The sequence below is a fragment of the Poecilia mexicana genome, unplaced genomic scaffold (assembly GCF_051168715.1).
Source record: "Poecilia mexicana isolate PSO_F unplaced genomic scaffold, ASM5116871v1 scaffold_5, whole genome shotgun sequence".
Taxonomy (NCBI): Eukaryota; Metazoa; Chordata; class Actinopteri; order Cyprinodontiformes; family Poeciliidae; genus Poecilia; species Poecilia mexicana.
Genome location: NW_028263374.1, coordinates 25,451,385 through 25,466,087, shown reverse-complemented (window position 1 = coordinate 25,466,087; position 14,703 = coordinate 25,451,385). Strand labels below are relative to the sequence as shown.

At 41.3% G+C, this 14,703-nt stretch overlaps 1 protein-coding gene and 2 long non-coding RNA genes across 6 annotated transcripts in view; 1 reads left to right on the top strand and 2 right to left on the bottom strand.

The window, feature by feature from the left end:
• The window catches only part of rap1gapb (RAP1 GTPase activating protein b), an 85,161-nt gene that overhangs the window by 29,754 nt on the left and 40,704 nt on the right, over window positions 1-14,703 (top strand). The window lies entirely within an intron of this gene.
• Window positions 1,267-2,632, bottom strand: LOC106913216 (uncharacterized). The gene is made up of 3 exons (XR_001417167.2): window positions 2,256-2,632; window positions 2,095-2,157; window positions 1,267-1,831 (listed from the first exon to the last, which is right to left on the bottom strand). It is a non-coding gene; the product is annotated as an uncharacterized LOC106913216 (long non-coding RNA).
• LOC106926615 (uncharacterized) lies at window positions 9,493-10,785 on the bottom strand. The gene is made up of 3 exons (XR_015762886.1): window positions 10,482-10,785; window positions 10,321-10,383; window positions 9,493-10,057 (listed from the first exon to the last, which is right to left on the bottom strand). It is a non-coding gene; the product is annotated as an uncharacterized LOC106926615 (long non-coding RNA).

Sequence of the window (14,703 nt, the reverse complement as noted above, 5' to 3'; positions counted from 1 at the left end):
GGAAACATAAGAGAGACAGAGAGAAGAAAGCGCTTGTGACCGCCTTAGATTAAAAAGCAGCAGCAGCAGCAGCGTGAACACAAGCATGTGAGGAGGAGAGGCTGAGAGAGGGAGAGAGGAAAACAGGGAGGGGAGGATGAAGAGGGGAGGGCTCCTCTCAGCATCATCTGACAGGCGAGAGGCTGATCTCGACAGCAGGTGTTGGAGGATAGAGAGGCTGAGCCAGACGCATGGAGCGAGCGATACGCGGACGAGCACCAAGTTATTGAAGAGGGAAGGCTGAGCTGTGAGTGAGGTAGCACCAAAGACAGGTGAGCATGGAGAGATATATGAAAGAGTGCACTGCCTTTGTGGGGATAAACTGCTGATGACGGAAGACGGATGAATTGAGCTTAACTCAATGACAAGACTTGACAGATAAAGGAGGAACTGACGGGATAGACGCAGCTCAAAAGATTGTGCCTCTTGTACAACTCTGCTGATCAGCTCAGATCTCTTCATCCCACTGGGTGCCACTCTGAATGCTGAACTTTCTCTATGTGCCTGCTGCTGTTGTCCACACAGGAAGTAGACGTATTTTATCTCGAGTAAATGACTCTGCTTTCATTGTGCATTAGCTGCTGGACTTGATTAGATTAGTTGCTCTCTACTAAGTGGACCTGCAAAGCATAGGGGTTTATGTGTGTAGTTGCGAACAATCAAACAATGTCTGGGTGTGTGTGTGTATGTGCGCGCATTTGCGTGTGTTTGTGTCTGTGTGTGTGTGCCACTTAGTGCCCACGTCTTTGTTGGACTAGGAGAAGAAAAAGATGCATCAGGGCAAAATATTCTTCCTAAAGCAAAACTGTGATCTAATTATTATTTGTGCTCAGTATACATAATGAATCCTAGATATGCAAGCCCAGGGCAAAAATGTCATAACAATGCAGTGAAACCTGATGTTGTTACAAAGAGAATGAACTGGAGATGCGCATACTTTCTTGTGAGCACTTGAACTTAATTGAGCCTCATTTGCCTCATAAATCAATGATTAGTAAGCCGAAAATGTGCCAGCATGTCTGCAAAGTTTGTGTTTTGCCAAAGTGAAGCCTCCCATTAGTCATTCTGGCTTTACTCAGAGATCTTTCGCTTGGTGACATTGATAAAAGAAGTGGGTGATGGTGTAACACAGATGAGAAGGGTATTTTATATATTAGATGAATGGGCCAATAGGTTCGACTATCGGAGCATAGTGGGGTGTTTAAATGACACACAAAGGCAGTTAAATGAATTTTAAAAAAAACAACTGGCTTTAGTGACATAAACCATGAAATTAACAAACAGTTATACAAGACACACAATTATGAAAATAAAATTACACACAATAAAATACAAAAAAAAATAATACAAATACTTGGCCAAGTGCTAGTTCTCAGTTTTGAATCTTTTGGGTGCACCCTGGTAATCTGAATTCTAAATCGTAATAGGCAACAGATCAATCAATTCCAGTTCCAATTAGGTTCAGCTCAACACCATTCACATGAGGAGAATTTCCTACACAGCAGTTTGTTACAAAGTACCAAATAAAAACCAGTCCAAAAGGTGAGATCAGAAATTCCAGGATTAAACAATAAAAAGAAAAATGTCAGTCAGTGGTCTCACTCATAACCAACTGTGTGTGAAGATGTGAGTGGTACCGGCCTACCACACCGCGGGGTGCAGCAGGACTCCAAATGGGAAAGAAGGAATCCAGGAATCCAGCTCCCTCCAAGTCCAGGTGGGAAGGCTCGCCATCAAAGTCACAGGAGGAATCCACCTCAGGAACAATCCAGCATAAACAAAAAAACCTGACCTGTCAACAGACAGGACCAGCAGAATCATAGGATTTTATTAAGCTGTTCTAGCTTTAATCCTTAAATCATGTTTCTATATATTTGACATCAATTACTGTAAATTACAAAAGCATTTCTTCAAACAATATTAAACATTACATTTTATCCAAAATCAGTAAAAGTTTACATTTTAATAATCAAATAGTTCAGATAAACAATATTATTCAACAAAAATGTGATAAACAGAACAAAAACCCAAATGAAAGGCACAGAATATGCTCACCGATCTCAATGCGACACGTTAGGGACAACAATATGGTGGCTCTCAGTCCGGACCCGTGAGGCACTAGATAGTGTAATAAGGCATATTTTTCTTGCTTTAACCTTGATAATATGAGCTTTAATTGTGAACAAAGTAAGAATATAATATAAATTAGGTTTTACCTTCAACTGAACGGGGAACATGAACTTAAACCGTCAGCCTAGTAGCCGTTAGGGCTAAACTAGTAGCCGTTGGCCGTTAGAGCTAACGAGTCAGCTCTAACGGTGTTCAGCAGAAAAAGTTAACTTGTCTTTCCTTTTCCTTTTTCTTTCCACTTCACGCATCCAGCTTAGAAGTCGGATGATCTGGGAAAGCGTTTGTTTAGTTATATAACTGTTTTAAAACAGAGACTCTCACGCTGCCCAGCTTAATCGTTTCCGGATCTCTCTCGCTTACACACTCAATGCTGCGGAAGGGCGGGTCTTGCAGCGGCAGTCTGAATTCTGATTGGTCTAAACTCACTGGAAACTAAGCTTCCTATTGGCTAGGTAGACCACCTAGCTTCCCTAACCTCTGTTTCTTAAAGAGGCATCCACATTTTATGTGGGTTACACCCTCCCCTCTGAAGGGTATGCCCGTCCCTGGGCATCTGCAATGTGACACTGTGTCACACGGCTTACACATGCCTGACGGAATTATGGGGTACATTCTCAAAACCATTCAGGGAGCTAGTCAATGCCTCACTAAGACCCTGGAAAAGAGAATTCACCGCCATTATCAGCGGATTTCCAAGTTTTACATATTCTAATCTATTAGGCTTTGTGTGCACTCTTTGAGAGCGACGGAGGGATGTTTCACCATCTTGAAGTCCATCAGTCTGAAACTTTAAGGGTTCAGGCTGGGCAGTAACAGGTGCATTTGCATCACAACACCCATCATCATATGCTGCATCTGAGCTTATTTCATTATCTGGAGGAGTTTCCTCAGACTGCTGTGAATCCAAACACTGGGGGGATCTGTTAACTGAGTTCAGTTCAGGCAAAACTTCTGCTTGTTCAGGTGAGTTGTCATGTTCAGGTAAGTTGACATTTTCAGGTAAGTTGACACTTTCAGGTGAGTTGACACTTTCAGGTGAGTTGACACTTTCAGGTGAGTTGACACTTTCAGGTGAGTTGACACTTGATGCACCGTGAATATCTCCAGTACTTCCATCTCCTACAAGGGACTGAGTTGCTGGAGCATCAGGTGAGAGGGAAACTACAGACTCCTCTGTTTCTGCTGCTTTCTGGGCTGCACAAGGAGGCTCACTCGACTTGTGAGTTTCAGGCACTACAACATATGTATCAGGTTTTGATATAATACGAGGGAAGAATGTCCAATCAGGTACATCATCCAAATCTGAGATGATCTCCTCTTCACTCTCGACGACTGGACATTGTCTTGTTCTTGGTCTCTTGTTTGGACGAGGTTTGACTGTTTCAGGTTCTGCAGCTGCTGACAGGAATCCACATGGCAGAAGCAAGTCTCTGTGCAGAGTCCGCACTGGTCCATCTTTACTTTCAGGTTTGACAGTATAAACTGGCATTTCTCCAGCTCGCTTGAGGACAATATAAACATCCTCCTCCCACTTGTCTGCCAACTTATGTTTTCCACGCAGCTTCACATTTCGTACGAGAACTCTGTCTCCTGTCTGCAAGGTTGATTCAATCACCCGCCGGTCAAATCTGGCTTTATTGCGACTTGCATTCTTTGCTGCATTACTAGTAGCAATATGGTAACTTTCTTCCAACCGAGATTTTAGATTGCCAACATACTGGGAATGAGTCTGCTTACTAGCATTGGTGGGCAATCTGAAGATCAAGTCAATGGGCAGTCTGGGTTGTCTCCCGAACATTAATTCATACGGAGAGAATCCAGTCACGTCACTCTTTGTACAATTATAAGCATGTACCAGAGGTTTGACAAAGTCTTTCCAGTGGAGTTTATCTGACTTATCAAGTGTTCCAAGCATCTGAAGAAGAGTGCGATTGAATCTTTCAACCGGATTTCCCCTGGGATGGTAAGGGGTTGTGCGCACTTTCCTCATGCCAATAAGTTCACAGAGTTCTTTAATGGTTTTTGATTCGAAATCAGCACCCTGATCACTAAGGAGCTTTTCAGGAAAACCATAGTGAACAATGAAGTTTTCCCAGAGGCACTTTGCTACGGTCTGTGCTCGCTGGTTTGGAGTTGGTATAGCCACTGCATATTTTGTAAAATGATCAGTTATTACAAGAACATCTTTTGTGTTTGAGCGGTCTGGCTCTATTGACAAAAAGTCAATGCACACCAGTTCAAGGGGTCGGCAGGTCTTAATGTTCATTAGTGGAGCGGCTCTCTCTGGATGTGTTTTTCGGCGAACACATCGCTCACAGGTTTTAACCATTTTCTCTATGGTCATGTACATTTTTGGCCAATAAAATCTGGTTCTTGCCAAATCTACTGTTCGTTCGACTCCAAGATGGCCCATATCATGATGAAGACTCTTAAGTGCTGTAGCTCTTAGCTCCTCAGGCAGCACGAGCTGATATGAGATGTTTGGACCATCCTGTCGCTTACGATAGAGCACTCCATTCTGTATTTCCAACCGAGACAACTCTCTGAGTAACAAGGGTAGTTCTGGTAACTCCAGCTTAAGGCTGGGACATGGAGTTTCACCAGACTCCAAAAGTACAACGACTGCATTGATAGCAGGATCTAAGGTTTGTTTTTGCCTCAACTCTTCTTCTGAAAATGAATGGACAAGAGGGGACCCATCCACTTGCTCCTGCAGGAAGCAGTCGGGAATTGCTGAGGACTGGTGAGTAAGGGATTCAACCAAAGTCAATCCAGGAGTGGTAGCTTGAACATCAGGTACTGATGAAGTGACCATATGACGTTCACAAATAGCCTTGATCACCTCCTGGGAAACAGTTTCTGGATCTTGAAGGTTACTCAGATGGTACAGTGTGAACTGCCGGATTCTCTCGCTTTCCTTCTTGGATGCATAATCATCCTTTGGTGGATCGTGAGGTCGGCGAGAGAGTGCGTCGGCATCAAGATTTTGCTTACCCGATCTGTACTGAAGACTGAATGAGTAAGTAGAAAGACTGGACAACCACCTGTACCCCGTCGCATCAAGCTTTGCGGATGTTAAAATATATGTAAGTGGGTTGCTGTCAGTCACTACTGTGAAATCTGTACCATAAAGGTAATCAGAAAATTTTTCTGTGACTGCCCACTTAAGGGCCAAGAATTCAAGCTTATGAGCTGGGTACTTTCTCTCACTCTTGGAAAGTCCTCGACTTGCAAAAGCTATGACTCGAGATTGACCATCTTGAACCTGATATAATGCAGCCCCAAGGCCAACAGTGCTGGCATCTGTATGTAGGACATACGGAAGTTGGGGGTCTGCAAATCCCAAGACTGGAGCTGATGATAGCTTTCTTATTATATCATCAAAGGCTCCCTGACATTGGGATGTCCACCGCTGACCAAAGGACTCCTTTGGGTCGCGATACTCTGAACCTGCATTTATCTTCTGTCTCTTGTTCAACTTTCTGAGCGGTGGATAACCGGAAGTTAGTTCATTAAGGGGCTTTACAATAGTAGAGTACCCCTGAATGAATCGTCGGTAGTATCCAGCAAATCCTAAAAAGGATTGAAGCTCTTTAAGATTTGTGGGGATTGGCCAGGTCTTTAAGGCCTGAACTTTCTCTGGGTCGGTTTCGACACCTCTCTCAGAAACAATGTGGCCAAGATATTTTACTGAGGTTTGAAAGAATTTGCACTTTTCTGGTGCCAGTTTCAAACCATATGTCATCAGTCGTTCAAGGACACGCTGCAAGCGCTGTTCATGTTCTTCCAGTGATGATGAGAAAATGATCAGGTCATCAATGAACACTAAAACTTCCTTTAGGTTCATATCACCAACACACTTTTCCATCAGTCTTTGGAAGGTTGAAGGCGCATTTGTTATTCCTTGGGGCATCCTGTTAAATTCCCAGAATCCAACTGGACACACAAATGCGGTCTTATACTTGTCTGCTTCTTCCATTTCGACCTGGTAGTAACCTGACTTGAGGTCTAGGACGGAGAACCACTTAGAACCAGCAAGTGCAGTGAAAGCATCTTCCAGTTTTGGAAGAGCGTAGGCGTCTTTAATGGTCTGTAGATTCAGCTTTCTGTAATCTACACACAGACGAACAGAACCATTCTTTTTGCGAACCACAACGATTGGGGAAGCGAATGGGGACTCAGATTCCCGGATGACTCCAGAATCTAGGAGTTCCTGTAGATGTTGTCTCACAGCATCCACATCATTGGGGTGTATCGGGCGGGCTCTTTGCTTAAAAGGCGTCTCATCACTGAGCTTGATTCTGTGTTTTACCTTATCAGTATGGCCAAAATCCAGGTCATTCTGAGAGAAAACGTTTGGCATGGTGTTCAACATTTTTGTTATTCGGTCTCTCCATTCAGTGGATAAGGGTGAATCTCCAAAATCAAAGCTTAGCTCTCGGAAAGACTTTGCTGGAGACTGAGAACAGTCTGGCTCACTGGCGACATGTTCTTTGTGTAACACTTGTACTACAGCATTAACATCTGCCACAATAGTTTTGGGGGGAATGACAATGTCATGATTGGTGTCATTTCTCAGTACGACAGGAAGATGACATGAGCGCTTGCTTGGTAAAGTTACTGCAATCGCTGAAACCAGCAACCCATTCGGTAGAGCAGAAGCTGATGGTTGCTCAATAATGACATCTCTTTGAATGTTGAAACGATCAACATGAACAGAAGCCTCAACGACAGTGGTCTGTCTTGCAGGAACAACTTTAGGCAGCTTGTCTATTAGTTTTGCACAACCAAGGCTGTGGTTAGACTCCCTTTGTCGTATCTCAAGTATTTTGAGAACAGCCTGATATCCATTCATCAAAGGCTGAAAAGGTGAAAGTTTCTGGTAATCAGCATAAAGAACGTCAAGTGTGTTTGTGCCTATAAGCACCTGTTCATGGGCTGTAGAGCGGAGGTGTGGAATAATCAAGGCCAAAGTATTAATTTCAATATCAGAGCCAACAAACTCTTTAGGAAAGGTGATGGTAAGCTCAACATATCCTAAATAGGGAACAAACTGGCCATTAGCACCCTCCACTTCAAGCAAATCATTTAAAGAATGAATGGTCAGATCAGAAAGGTGTTTTTCATAAAAGGACTGGGGCACAGTTGTGACTTGTGAACCTGTGTCCAGTAGACAGTTTGTGTCTTTCCCTGCAATGGATACTTGAGCTGTGGTTTTAGTTCCCACAAGGCCATGTGGTAATTTTGACCCTTCTACCTCAACACTCTTGACAACAGATTTCATGGTTTTGGGACTGGAGTTTTGTAACTTTGCTCCCATACGTCCCTCTATGGGAGCTGACACTAGTTTAAATGTGTCTCACTCTGAGAAGCATTAGAGGCTTCCCAAGCAGCCTGCTTTTCTTTTAGCTGTTTTTTCTTAGCTGCTACTAGGGAAGGATTTGGTGCTTTATCACAAACTGAAACAACATGGCCATCCTCTCCACATTGGAAACAGTACCAGGGACGTGGTCTGCCATTTGCTTTAAATGTGGAGGGATGCTGATGGGCTGTTTTTGGTTTCACCACATGGGCTTCATGTGTGACACTTAGAGGAACAGACTTTGCTTTTTGTTCCTTAGGTTGTTTTGGCTTTTGGCCCGCGGACACCATGCTCTTCACCTGAATGCTGAGGTCAGCAATTTGTTGCTTGAGCATCTCAAAATCGGTTTTATTTATCAAATCAATTGTGTCATGTGCAATATGTACTTGTGACATGGCACGCTGCCTGCTGGGGTTATGGCCAGACTTAGCATGGCCAAAATGCTGTCGCATGCGAGTCATTTTTGCAGCCTGTTTATCTTCTTCTGTCCTAAGAAGGAGCAACAATTCTGCAAAGGTAGGTGGTTTTTCTTTCTTTTGTTCCAACTGAAGATCGACTATTAAAGCATTTTCCCAACAACCTCTACAGAATTGCTTTAAAAGCTGTTGGTCAAACTCATGAGCGGATACACCACCACGTCTCATTGTTTTGCTTAGAGCAGTGTGCAGTCTCTGCAGGAAAACAGAAGGTAGCTCTCCATCATTCTGGAACGTGCTCATGAACCTAGCATAAAGCTCGTCACCATCTTCAACTGTACCGTAAGCGGAGTCAAGCAACTTGAGATAAGTTGAGGGACTAGACTGTGGGCTCAAATGTTTGATCATTTCAGAAGCAGGAGGAAGAAGACTGTCTAATATACGATGTGTGCAATGCAAGTCTGACACAGATGGGTCTCTGACAAGAATTTCAACACTTGCACGCCATGTATCATAATCTGCTTCATGGGTTGGACGTGGACTCTTGCCTGAAAAAGCTCTGAGTCTACTGGGTGAAGCAAACTGGGGTGAGTTATCATTGCTGCGCACCACATGCTCAACCACCACTCGCTGAACTGCAGGTGGGTTAACATCGATTAGGGGCATAGCGGTGGATTCAGATGAAACAGAAAAAGTCTGTGGGGGGTTGAGATCAATCAGGTTTTTACTGGAAATGGAAGGGATATAAGGCTCACTTGGATCACTTGCCGGTGTCAAAATCGTGGATTTGGTAGGCGTCACTGGTTGAGGGTTTTCAGAAGATGAAACATCTCTTTGGCTAGTTGAGTCTTTTCGTGGGGTTGGACTCTGTGAAGCTGAGGATTCTGGATCAGTCTCAGGTGATTGGGCAAAAATACTTTCTGCAGATGAAACCAGATTTTTAAGTTCCTCCTTCAACATTTCCCCTAATGAATTTCCACTCAGCCTGGCAATTTCAGAGAGCTGTTCCATGTACATCTTAGTAGCTTTGCTTCTGGCATCTAATGTGTAGACACTTCCTAAAGCCTTTAACTCATACACAATGCCTGCTTGAGTCGTGCTTGGAAGCTGAAGAGGCAACAATGGCTCTAATGTCTGCATGGCAGTCTCATGTGAAAACTCAATAATCATGTTTTTATGGAAATCTGACTTAGGATCATCTAAGCGAATGTAACGATTAATGGACCCATACTTCTGGAGAAAGGTGGACACTTCCTCATCTGTCTCTGACCCTGTTAAACCACTAACAACCACAGAATGGGAAATTTGTACGGATTCCCGGAGTACCACATCCATTTTTCTTTTCAGAAAAAGTACTTGGGACGTGCGAACAACAGGGGTAAGATGTCTGACACTTAAACACACACTCTAGCTCCTGGCTGCGCTCGCCAAAGCTTCTTCTGTAACACAGATGAGAAGGGTATTTTATATATTAGATGAATGGGCCAATAGGTTCGACTATCGGAGCATAGTGGGGTGTTTAAATGACACACAAAGGCAGTTAAATGAATTTTAAAAAAAACAACTGGCTTTAGTGACATAAACCATGAAATTAACAAACAGTTATACAAGACACACAATTATGAAAATAAAATTACACACAATAAAATACAAAAAAAAATAATACAAATACTTGGCCAAGTGCTAGTTCTCAGTTTTGAATCTTTTGGGTGCACCCTGGTAATCTGAATTCTAAATCGTAATAGGCAACAGATCAATCAATTCCAGTTCCAATTAGGTTCAGCTCAACACCATTCACATGAGGAGAATTTCCTACACAGCAGTTTGTTACAAAGTACCAAATAAAAACCAGTCCAAAAGGTGAGATCAGAAATTCCAGGATTAAACAATAAAAAGAAAAATGTCAGTCAGTGGTCTCACTCATAACCAACTGTGTGTGAAGATGTGAGTGGTACCGGCCTACCACACCGCGGGGTGCAGCAGGACTCCAAATGGGAAAGAAGGAATCCAGGAATCCAGCTCCCTCCAAGTCCAGGTGGGAAGGCTCGCCATCAAAGTCACAGGAGGAATCCACCTCAGGAACAATCCAGCATAAACAAAAAAACCTGACCTGTCAACAGACAGGACCAGCAGAATCATAGGATTTTATTAAGCTGTTCTAGCTTTAATCCTTAAATCATGTTTCTATATATTTGACATCAATTACTGTAAATTACAAAAGCATTTCTTCAAACAATATTAAACATTACATTTTATCCAAAATCAGTAAAAGTTTACATTTTAATAATCAAATAGTTCAGATAAACAATATTATTCAACAAAAATGTGATAAACAGAACAAAAACCCAAATGAAAGGCACAGAATATGCTCACCGATCTCAATGCGACACGTTAGGGACAACAATATGGTGGCTCTCAGTCCGGACCCGTGAGGCACTAGATAGTGTAATAAGGCATATTTTTCTTGCTTTAACCTTGATAATATGAGCTTTAATTGTGAACAAAGTAAGAATATAATATAAATTAGGTTTTACCTTCAACTGAACGGGGAACATGAACTTAAACCGTCAGCCTAGTAGCCGTTAGGGCTAAACTAGTAGCCGTTGGCCGTTAGAGCTAACGAGTCAGCTCTAACGGTGTTCAGCAGAAAAAGTTAACTTGTCTTTCCTTTTCCTTTTTCTTTCCACTTCACGCATCCAGCTTAGAAGTCGGATGATCTGGGAAAGCGTTTGTTTAGTTATATAACTGTTTTAAAACAGAGACTCTCACGCTGCCCAGCTTAATCGTTTCCGGATCTCTCTCGCTTACACACTCAATGCTGCGGAAGGGCGGGTCTTGCAGCGGCAGTCTGAATTCTGATTGGTCTAAACTCACTGGAAACTAAGCTTCCTATTGGCTAGGTAGACCACCTAGCTTCCCTAACCTCTGTTTCTTAAAGAGGCATCCACATTTTATGTGGGTTACAATGGCAACAACCTTGGATTTTTAGCGAAATACTCCAAAAACGCGGGCAGCAATCATGTTCTCAAATTAAGACAGGAAGCAAATTGCTGTTTCCCCCTGTGGTGCGGGTGATAGGTGTGTTGATTTTGGTGTTTTTGTAGAGTCATTTGCATTGGAAACCCATTTCCTTTTTCAAATACTGCAATGAGAAAAACATGTTATCAGGACCTCCACTGGCAATTCACACCTTATAATAAGTGTATGACCCAAGTTTTCCTGTTGCAATGTTTCCCAGTTGGTGGTAGCATTGACTCAGATGTTGCTTGTAACGACAAACAACAAGAAATGTTATTACAACATTATACTTTCAAATGTGTAGTGACTCGTTAACATTTCAGTTTTTGTGATTTAAAAAAAAAAAACAAAACCACAAAAGAAAATTCTGAAACTTCTGCAACAAAAAAGTTTTTGATAGAATTTCACAGGATAGTGTGACATTTATCCTTTGCAATTAAACAGAAAAGCAAAGAAATCTGTTAGAAGGACAAAAAGAGTATAAAAGCTGAGATAAAGTGAATCCGGCTTATTTACTGTTCAGTATTCAAGGATTCACCAATTTGTGGATATTTCTGTGGAACATTATTCTTGAAAAATGTGCCTATTTTCAGATTTTATTGTTGAACATATCTGAAATATTTGAATTAAAATGCAGCTTGGGAAACAAATACTTAGGGACAATGCTACTTGACACACTATTGGCAGGTGTTTGTAAACCAGCCAATCCTGAAGCGGCCCTTATTTCTCTGTAACTGATTCACTGTATCCCAAGGGCAAAGATAAGAAAGAGCAGGAATGTTTACATCTGCGACAGCGCCAACATATTTTCCAATGTTAGTAATGATTTATGTTAAGGTATATTTGATGTTTGAACTATTAAAATAGGCAGTTCTAGGCATTTTTAGAGGGCCTCTCAAATATTTGAGTATTTGCAGATTTTAGGTAGTTGCAGCGTTTATAGTACGTAACCCCTGCAAATATTGAGGGTCCACTGTAACCTGGTTGTGAAAATGTATGCATCCAAACTAAAACTAATTTCTGCATGTCACGTCACATAAATTCTTGGAAGCTATTAGATAATGAGAACATCATATGCACACAGATTTAGTCATGCTTACTTGTTGATTCTGCATTGAACATTCCCAAAACCTTTTTTTCTTGCTTCTCTTTGTTGTTTTTTGCCAAACCTACAGTTTTTGAAGTATGACCTAAAACATCAGTTTGTGGTTCATGGGAACACAAAACATTTCCTCATAATGAGTTGGAAGAATCTCCTTAGTCCACAGATGGTGAGGAAGACAGGACATTGTTATTACATGTCGTACACAGCCAGTCAAATTTTTTCTGCATTGTTATCAGTTTTAAATGAATTAAATGATGTAGTGACTTTCTTTGGATAAGATGTCAAACAGCACAGAAGATGAGCAGCATTTGTTACATTCCTGGACACCCAAGCGACAAGACGGTTCTTGCAATCATCTTTGCTTACATTAGTGCATCAGACTTTAAATTAGACATTGACCTCAACATCAGAATAGAGGTCTTAAGACAGATTTTCCTATGGAGCTGGTAAAAAAGACACACAGGTGTCTTTTTCTTGCAGGTATAACTGTTATTCATCAAGTTGGAAGTGTAAATTCATTTCAATTCAAGTTCAAAGTTTTAAGTCCGGGGTTCTGATGCTGCTGCTGCAACAAATGACGACAAATGAGATTGCACTGTTCACAGCAGACTTACAGAAAATAATATGTAACATCTGCAGTCAAGTTAAGTGTATGGGAGATGGAGAAAAAGCTGAGAACAGCTGGTGTAGCGCTTTGTGAATGGTTTGTAGACTGGGAACAACTGTTTTATCTTAAATGTGAACAAAGCAATGGAGAATATTGTAGATTTCCAGAGAAACAGACTGTTTCCATCATGGGAGAAGAAGTGGAGGTTGTGGAGGAATATAAATATTTTGGTGTTCAGCTGAACAACAGGCTAGACTGGAGACACAACAGTGAATCAATATACAGGAAGGAACAGAGCAGATATGCATCCACACTTCGGTCAGCTTGGTTGGTAGACTGGCCTTCTCATTAGATGGACTTGCAGCTTTTCCTTCAGAAAAAGTTGTACACTCCATCATTGAAAGTCCATTTTTGTATTGGATCCTTAAAAAACTAAATCTTAGAACTTGCATCAACAATTGATGTTTTCTGGAAGTGAAAGAGATCACACACAAACAAAATGATTGAAGTCATTGCCTTCAAAGTTGAACTTCTTGAGCACCTTTCTTCTCAGATGATTTAATCTCCTCATTTTATAAAACAGTCACAGTTTAACTAACATGAGTAAAGCAAGTGTGATCCTGTTGGCCTTCGTCAAACATCTCCAGAGATTCAGTTTTCACTGAACGACAAGCCAAAAACTATGGTGGCCACCATGATATTAGGCAAGTGGTTTTAAAGTTGTGGCAGATCTACCACACCTTTCAACAATTAACCAAACATAATCTTAATGCTTGTTATCTTAGCCACGTTTACAATCTGCATGTCCACTGATTGCATGTATAAATTATGGCATGTTCTGGCAGCTGCTTGATAAAGTACTGACCTGTCCTGGGTGTACCCCGCCTCTCACCGATTGATTCCTGGAGATATGAACCATCCTTCCTACGACCTTGCAAGCATTACACAGGCATAGAAAATGGATAGATGTTTGAGACATACAAAAACAGGAATTCTCGCTCTTCAAAAGAGTTCTGTTTGAGATATGAGAGTACTTAGTACAAATACATGCTTCATATTTTAGTTTTTTTTTTTTTTGTAGCACATTTTTAAGATGCATATGTCATTTTCCTTTCCCTTTGCAATTATTCTGTTCTCTGTGTTGGTTTATTTCCTAAAAACCCACACAGGAAATTTGTGGATGTAATATAGCAAAATGTGGAAAGCATCAAAAATTATGGAAGGCACTGGAAATGCAGAACAAAAGGTTGTTTTTCTTATCTCTCTGTTAATCTATGTCACTCAAGATCTTCATGCTAATGGGGAAATGTATATAAGCCCATTAGATCAGCTGCAACAGACCGTGTTATTCTGTTATTTGGAAAGCCCATAATAGCAACATTTGACAAGATGATGTCTGACTCGGCCAACAGGATTTTTAGCTAACTTTCATTGCCAAAGTAACCAGTGCATTGTTCAGCTGGACACACAGCCAACATTAAGCTTGAGGTCAGAAGGATTTTGGAGCAGCCATTGTCTAACTGCCAAAGAGCCTGCTGGATTTACCCTTAGCATTAATTTGAACAATTTTAAATTTTTTATCAATATGAAATACTGAAATATTTCCTAAAATATGTTTCATGCTTGTGATTAATCCTAATACTTGCTTGATTGCATAAGTGACGACACAAAGCTAAACATAACAATAAATTGTTTTGCACATTGGCGCTTGTTCGGTATATTTCAGATGAGCTTTATTCAATACATGACAGTTTGTCTATGGATATCAAAGGTTTTATTTAGTCTTCAGTCCAAAGGTTTTATGTTCTGCATGCCCTCAGAGAAAATTTACTTGGATAGCAAGCTATGTTGTTGACCTATCATCTGTTTCTATTTACTCTGATCTTTTGTGTACTCTGCAGACACATTTTCTCATCCTGAAATGTTTAAATCCATTTTACTGAAACATGTTGGTATTTAGAGGTACAACTTGGCCTTCAACATGATTGGATTGCAGAAATTCTTCTCAGACTTCATGAGCCACACA